Consider the following 6,457-nt stretch of genomic DNA (forward strand, 5'->3'; position numbering starts at 1 on the left):
AAACCTTGCAAGGCCTCCTCTCTACAGCAAAGGCAACAACTTACATCAAAAACTACGTAGCCACCAACGACCGCATCTCTGAGCTCCTACGTAGTAGTAGCACACCAACAAAGATAGTGCTCGCGAGCCAAGTTGCCTCTGAGCTCCGAAGCTCTATCGTCCAGCCAGCAGTGCCTGTGGATGGGTTCTGCAGGGGTTGCTGGAGCACTGGAGCGCTGGAAGATAACCCAAAGTGATTCTTGCAGCTGCGTTGTAGAGCAAACAGATCCGGATGATGTCTACCCAAAATCTCCCTGTGAATGAGAGAATCGAGCTCTCCAAAGCTCTCACTAGATCTCTCGAAGCAATGCCCGTGCTCCTCTCACTGAGCTCCTCGCAGATCGAACGTCGTGGGCTTTGATACCAGTTGTGGGAGAGGAGAGCACACACAAAGGGATAAGGAGACACCAATAGTGGTGGAGCAAAAGCTACTCCAACTTATTCCTCTATCATATATATATGAGTATACACAGGCACTGTACAAGTGGGCGGGCACAGTGCCCTTTACCCCAACAAATAGAACTATGCAAGATAGCCAAGAAACCTACATGAGTAGAACTGCAGTCTGCAATGACCAACAGAGATGGAAGAAGGAGCCGATACGGCAGTGGTAGACTAGGCAGTTCTGTAGCATAGGGATGAGAAACTACACCCGAATTCTATAGCAGGATTATCATGTGGCACTCAAAGGGGATTCCATGCGTGCCCTTAAATTAAACCAAATCATGGACTTGCCGCCTTACATAAGCAGTGCTTTAAAAGTGATTGGCAGCCCACTACATTGGGACCATTAAATCTCATTTGAGACGATACAATGGATCATATCCACACATGAAATTGCACCATTTGACAGTCAAGTGTGCATCTATACAATCCAAAAGACAAATAGATTGAAAAATGTATTTTCAAAAGTTCAAACCTCTTTCTTGATCATGAAACCTTGAATTGAGTGCATCTTACCAAGACTCTTTTTTCCCATCTATTCTGTTATCTATCTTCTATTCTTATATTTCTTATGGAAGAGTTGTGCTGCATGCCAAGATAAACTATCCAAGCCTACATTGTCAATGTGTTTGTGTGCAGTTGAGGGAAGATGCTAGATGTAAGGCAAGGATTCGAAGCACTGACATCCTCTTGGATATTGGACTTGGTATCTAAAATCTCACCCTCCTGGGTGCTAGAGGTTGTCACAAAAGTCATTGCGCTCTAGAGAGTAAGTCTCTTGTGTGCTCGATAAACTTACTTAAAAGGTGGATGAATAGGAGGGAGTGAGATGGGATGGAGATGGTACATCTATTCTATTTCTTAAGGAAGAGTTGCCATGTGGCAGGAGGAACCAGAAAGGACAGGGAGCTGGGAGGTGTACAACTCCAAAGGCAATGGGCAGGGAGGGGGAACACACAAAAATACACACATCCACACATTCCTGAGGGGGACTAGAGGTTCTTTTTGGGGGGGGGTGGGGGGAGGGAATCTCAAGTTTGAGAATAGAGTGGGGTGTGGGGGGCCATACACATGAATTTGTGTGCATGCACACAAAAACATATAGAGAGAGATGCATAGATCCAAATGCACACAAAAATACACACACAGGGGGAGGGGGGGGTAAATGTCTATGTGTATAATGTGGACACACCCCCACACATATACATACATGCACATGTGTGTGCATGTGTGCATGTGTGTGGGTGCACATGCACCCACAATTGCATGTGTGTCTATTATTTGTGTATGTATATGTATATTCATGTATTAACATATTTACATACAAATATGCACATGCTCACATGATGTAGAGTAGCAGAAGACCACCTACTTGATGAGAAAAATATCAAGAACAAAGCGGATTCATTTTTCATGTGGCAAGAGGGATTGGAGGTTGCGAGATGTGCCATGTGGCACTCAAGGGGCAACATCCTTGCCCAACATGACAAGCTTGGCAACAAAGAGGCATCTTCTATTCTATTTCTTACGGAAGACTTGATAGGTAGCACCCAACGGACAAGCCACACGGAGGACTTCCTAGAGAGTGAGTTGGGGGCGAGCCTTTCAGAGAGTGAGTTGAGCAAAACCATGTAAGAGTGATTTGTAGAGCAACGTTACAGTTTGAGTATGCAGCGAGAGAGCTCAGCGAGAGAGCTATAGAGATGGGGCATGGATTGGTTTTGAATGTTTGTGTCTTTTGAGAGATCTGTTATTCCATGTGGTACTCTCTCTTATTGCCCCTTGCCTTGCTCCTCCTAGGTTCTCCCTTCTTACATGCCTTGCCCAACAAGCTTCCCCCCCAGCCACTCACTCTATCCACGTCCCCCCCCCTCTCTCTCTCGCTCTCTCTCTCTCTCTCTCTCTCATTCACACACAGCTTCGGGGATCATTATGATCTCATTGGGCGTGCATACAATTTGACATACTTTAGATTATGAAGGCCCTTCCCTATATCATATGGTATGAGGCCTTAGTGAGGAGATTATTGGTGTATACCCCATATGGAATATGAAAACAAGGTGAGAGAATGGGGCAATGGTCATCAACTATTATCTTGCACGTTGTGGTACTTACATACACAAGAACTTCCCCCACTTATATCATAATGTTTTATGACTGAGAAGAGGTGGATTGCACCGTAATGATCATAATCTATGACGCGTAGCCACCCTATGGTGAAGTTTGGATTGTATGAAAAGGTGACCCCTTCTTAATACTTACAACCAAGGTTTAATCCAAAAGATTGATTTTCATTTAATGGCTTGTTGGTTGTGGAATAAATTATGATCATGGATATGCCTTGGAGGTTTGATGAAAAAGTTTTTTGAGTAAAATATGACATCGTCCCCTCCATTAAGTGAGTAGATTATGGGTTAAGCATAACCCTCTAGATTCCATCGAACATAGTATGGTCAGGACACTTACATGCGACATTGTGGGAGTAATGATACGTGGAGGAGATAGCGGACACAACCTCTTAGTAATTATGTTACCCCTATCTTACAAAGTGTTTGTGGGAGATGGTACCTAGATTGATATAGATAGAGCCAAGTACACTAGAGAGCCCAATCTAGTGGCAAGGCTCAATGACAAACTTTATTGAGGCATTGAATATGTGGAGAAGTACCCCGCCCTCTTCTAGCCTTAGTGGGTGTGCAATGGTCATAGAGTGAAGGACCAAAAGCTTACTTCTGTGCTAGCTGCCTCAGTAGCATTTTCGCTAGGCCCCTTCAGTAAAGACTAGGATGCAACACAGCCAAAGAACCCCAGAGGCTTCCTAGCGAAATAACGAAGACATTTCCTCACTACATGTGGCTGAAGCTTGATGCTCGATACAGCTCAAAACTCCACGGAAGGAAATGATCTAGGCAAAAGACGGAGGATGGGATGAGACCGGAGTCTTGCCAGGTGCGGAGACTTTAGCTCTCTCCATTGCTACCTCCCGAGTTGCGCCATCTCTGATCGTGAGGGTGGATTTCTCCTTTGATAAACTTTTCATCTCGCTGCACATGAAATATTTTGCACCGGGATAGCAGAAGCCGAGGTCATACTGACTCGTTCATGCTAAGGGAAAAGCTTTGCATGAATGTCAGGTCTACACGAACTCCCGCCAGGGCCGATCTAGCTACGTGAACTCAGCCCTTTGGGCGGGATACTTGGTTAGAGCTAGGTCATTAACGATGACTCTGCTCCTACATTGGTCCCGGGCAGTTTCTCCTGCTATCTACGCACTTTTGCTCGAATCATCATTCGTAGTTTACATGATGCTCAGTGATGGGATCTCCACTTTGCTGGACCAGGTGTATACGAGCTTGGGATCGTCAGAAATTTTTTCGCCAGGAGTCGTTACTATCCATGGAGCTCTATTCACACCTTGTTGGGCTGGTAAGCCTCGTGTTTATTTTTCTCAAGCTCAGAGTTTTGCTTCCAGGCTACATGACAGGAAGAACGGACATGCGAGCTCAGGGTATATACTACACGAGGTGAATGGCCTAGACTTAGAGGAGACTTCCTCTGTCGAGCTGTATGAATGGCTATAAATCCTTTGGTGATATGCCGCTTCCCTATTGTTGTCGCTATTGGTTACCAGCATCTCTCCATTACTAGTTGGCATTAGTAGCAACTACTTTGTATTTGGCTTATTCCTTGCTGCTTGGTCACTTCTGAGAAGGGCATCAGTTCTCACGGTTAGCATGTTCACCATATTATTTTAGTATGCAATGACTACTTACACAACCTCCTCCTTTATTGTTGTGACTTTAGTAGTGGTTATATCTCAGGGAGTTGTTACTAGGTGACTACCTCCTTAAGATTTCCAGCCCGAGACGGGATAACTTTTAAGACGGGAACACAACTATGGAAGTGTAGGTCATTGGGTGAATCTTTCCCCTAGAGACTTATGGAAGTTTAGATCATTGGTCGAATCTTTACCAATGTAAAGTTACAAATTTAGCCCATGCTACTATCTTCAAGGCTTCAATGGGTTTAACTATACTTAAATTGCATATAAAGGTTTTTATAAGCTAGAATATGAGAATTCTAACCTCATAGATGGCTCTAGATGACTTATGTTGATCGATTTGAGTACTTGGAGGGCTAAATTCAGACCTCATGTGACGAAGTTATGTCAATTTTTTAGAAAATATATCAAATTTGAAGCTCTAAATATTAGCCCTCCTAACCTGGAGAAGATTCTAGATTCACCATTGGGTGAATATTCACCCTTAAAATTTACCTTTACTAGAAAGCTATGGATTCATGCCTTTTCAAATAAACTTCTTCCTTAATTTAAATACAAATTTGTTATGTTGAAACTAGTCTCCATGAAATAACTTTAAAAACTAAAACCTAAATTTTAATTTGAATAAGTTTAAAATTGAAGATAGAGCAACATATCTAGAAGAACAAAAACATGATCAACTAACCTAAGAGATTTTGATAAGAGAGACAAGTCCACCTTTCTTGTGTTTAATTGCATTACTTTGAAATTTTTTGACAAGCAAAGAAGGAAGACCCGATAGCAATTGATACTAGAGGCAAATAAGGCACTTCTTGAGAAGAAGTAGGGTATATAGGTGCTTGAGAGGGGGGCTTTGAGCATAGCACGAAAGAAATTTGGAAAGGAAAGGTGGAGGTGTGTGGTACAAGAAAGGGAGAGTAGAAGAAAGGGAGACGTGCATTAAGTAAGAAATAGAAGAGGAGTGATGAGCAAGAAAGGGGTGTGATGAGAGAGGAATATATGGAGAGGAGACAAACATGGAGGCTACCAATGGAAAGGTGAAATAGCTTTTTAAATGCTATTGATAGTGAGCCAAAATGCCTCACATAGCAAAGGAAGGAAGAGAGGGTGAGGAGGCAATATGATGAGCAACAGCAGGGATGCACAATAAGCAGAGAGACAAAAGGATGATGGGAGAGGGAAGAACAAAATAGCATGCATGGAAGAGGAGCATAATGACAGTGCTTGTGTTGTGGGAAGGGAAGGGTTGAAGAGAGGGTAGTGGGATGAGGATAAGAAAATGTAAGTATCAACAATAATACACAATTTGTGGATCGTTTTTGGTCCAAAACAAACTAGGTGGATGATTATATGGAAGATCTGAATGGTGTGGAGCTAGAAGAAGATGATGATGATGAACAAGATTGTGGACTAGCCAAAGGGGAACCAAAAGTTGCCATTAGAGGGTGACAAGACAATGAAGATTTGTTGTCCTAAGCCTTTAATGCAGCTTCAAGATGTTTTAGTGAATGTACTGAAACCAAAAGATAAGACTCTTCCACACAAATTAACCACTTAATCAATTGGAGAAGAAGAACACAAATCACACCACGAAAGTGATAGCAGATTGGGTACAATCCCCCCCCCCTAGATAAGTGGCTCACGCTTCCTCATCTAGAGTATTTATGATATTTCATAAAAGCACCAAGGAGCCAAAATTATCCCTCTCTTCCAAAATGAGGGATTTGCTTTACATAGCCATCTTTGGGCCCAAAATTGAATTATGTCCACTCCAAAATATATTGCTCAAACTTGCAATAATAAAGAAATACAAAATTGGCCCATGGCCACACTGTGTGACACCTCGATTGGTACCCTTGCTTTAACTCCAATCCTCTCTATGAGTTCCATCACCTGTACTCAAGCCGCCAATTACATTAGTTATTAACAATCAATTGAACAAATCATCGAATCAACCGATCCCAACATAACCGTGCTCAAAGCACAATAATCAAGCACAACACCAATAACACTAGCGACATCAGTATTAACATGGAATCACCCACAATACTGACCATCTAGCATGGCAAAACAGAAGCTAGTCAGGCATGCCCAACTAACCACACAAAGTATCCACTAGGACCCTCGTCGCGTCTAGTGCGCTGCTATGGAGTACTTTGCCATAGTCACACTTGACTAAAATAATAATGTCCA

General features: G+C 42.8%; 1 long non-coding RNA gene across 2 annotated transcripts; it reads left to right on the forward strand.

Moving 5' to 3' along the window:
* Positions 1–3,191: 3,191 nt before the first annotated feature.
* Positions 3,192–4,373, forward strand: LOC147880932 (uncharacterized). Of its 2 annotated transcripts, XR_015540501.1 has the most exons (4): positions 3,192–3,432; positions 3,618–3,694; positions 3,825–3,909; positions 4,305–4,373. It is a non-coding gene; the product is annotated as an uncharacterized LOC147880932 (long non-coding RNA). The 2 variants fall into 2 exon arrangements; XR_015540502.1 differs by having other exon boundaries at positions 3,192–4,007; positions 4,305–4,370.
* Positions 4,374–6,457: the final 2,084 nt, after the last annotated feature.

Source organism: Dipteris shenzhenensis, chromosome 31, assembly GCF_047967505.1.
Source record: "Dipteris shenzhenensis isolate YYH24624 ecotype China chromosome 31, Dip_SZ_1.0, whole genome shotgun sequence".
Taxonomy (NCBI): Eukaryota; Viridiplantae; Streptophyta; class Polypodiopsida; order Gleicheniales; family Dipteridaceae; genus Dipteris; species Dipteris shenzhenensis.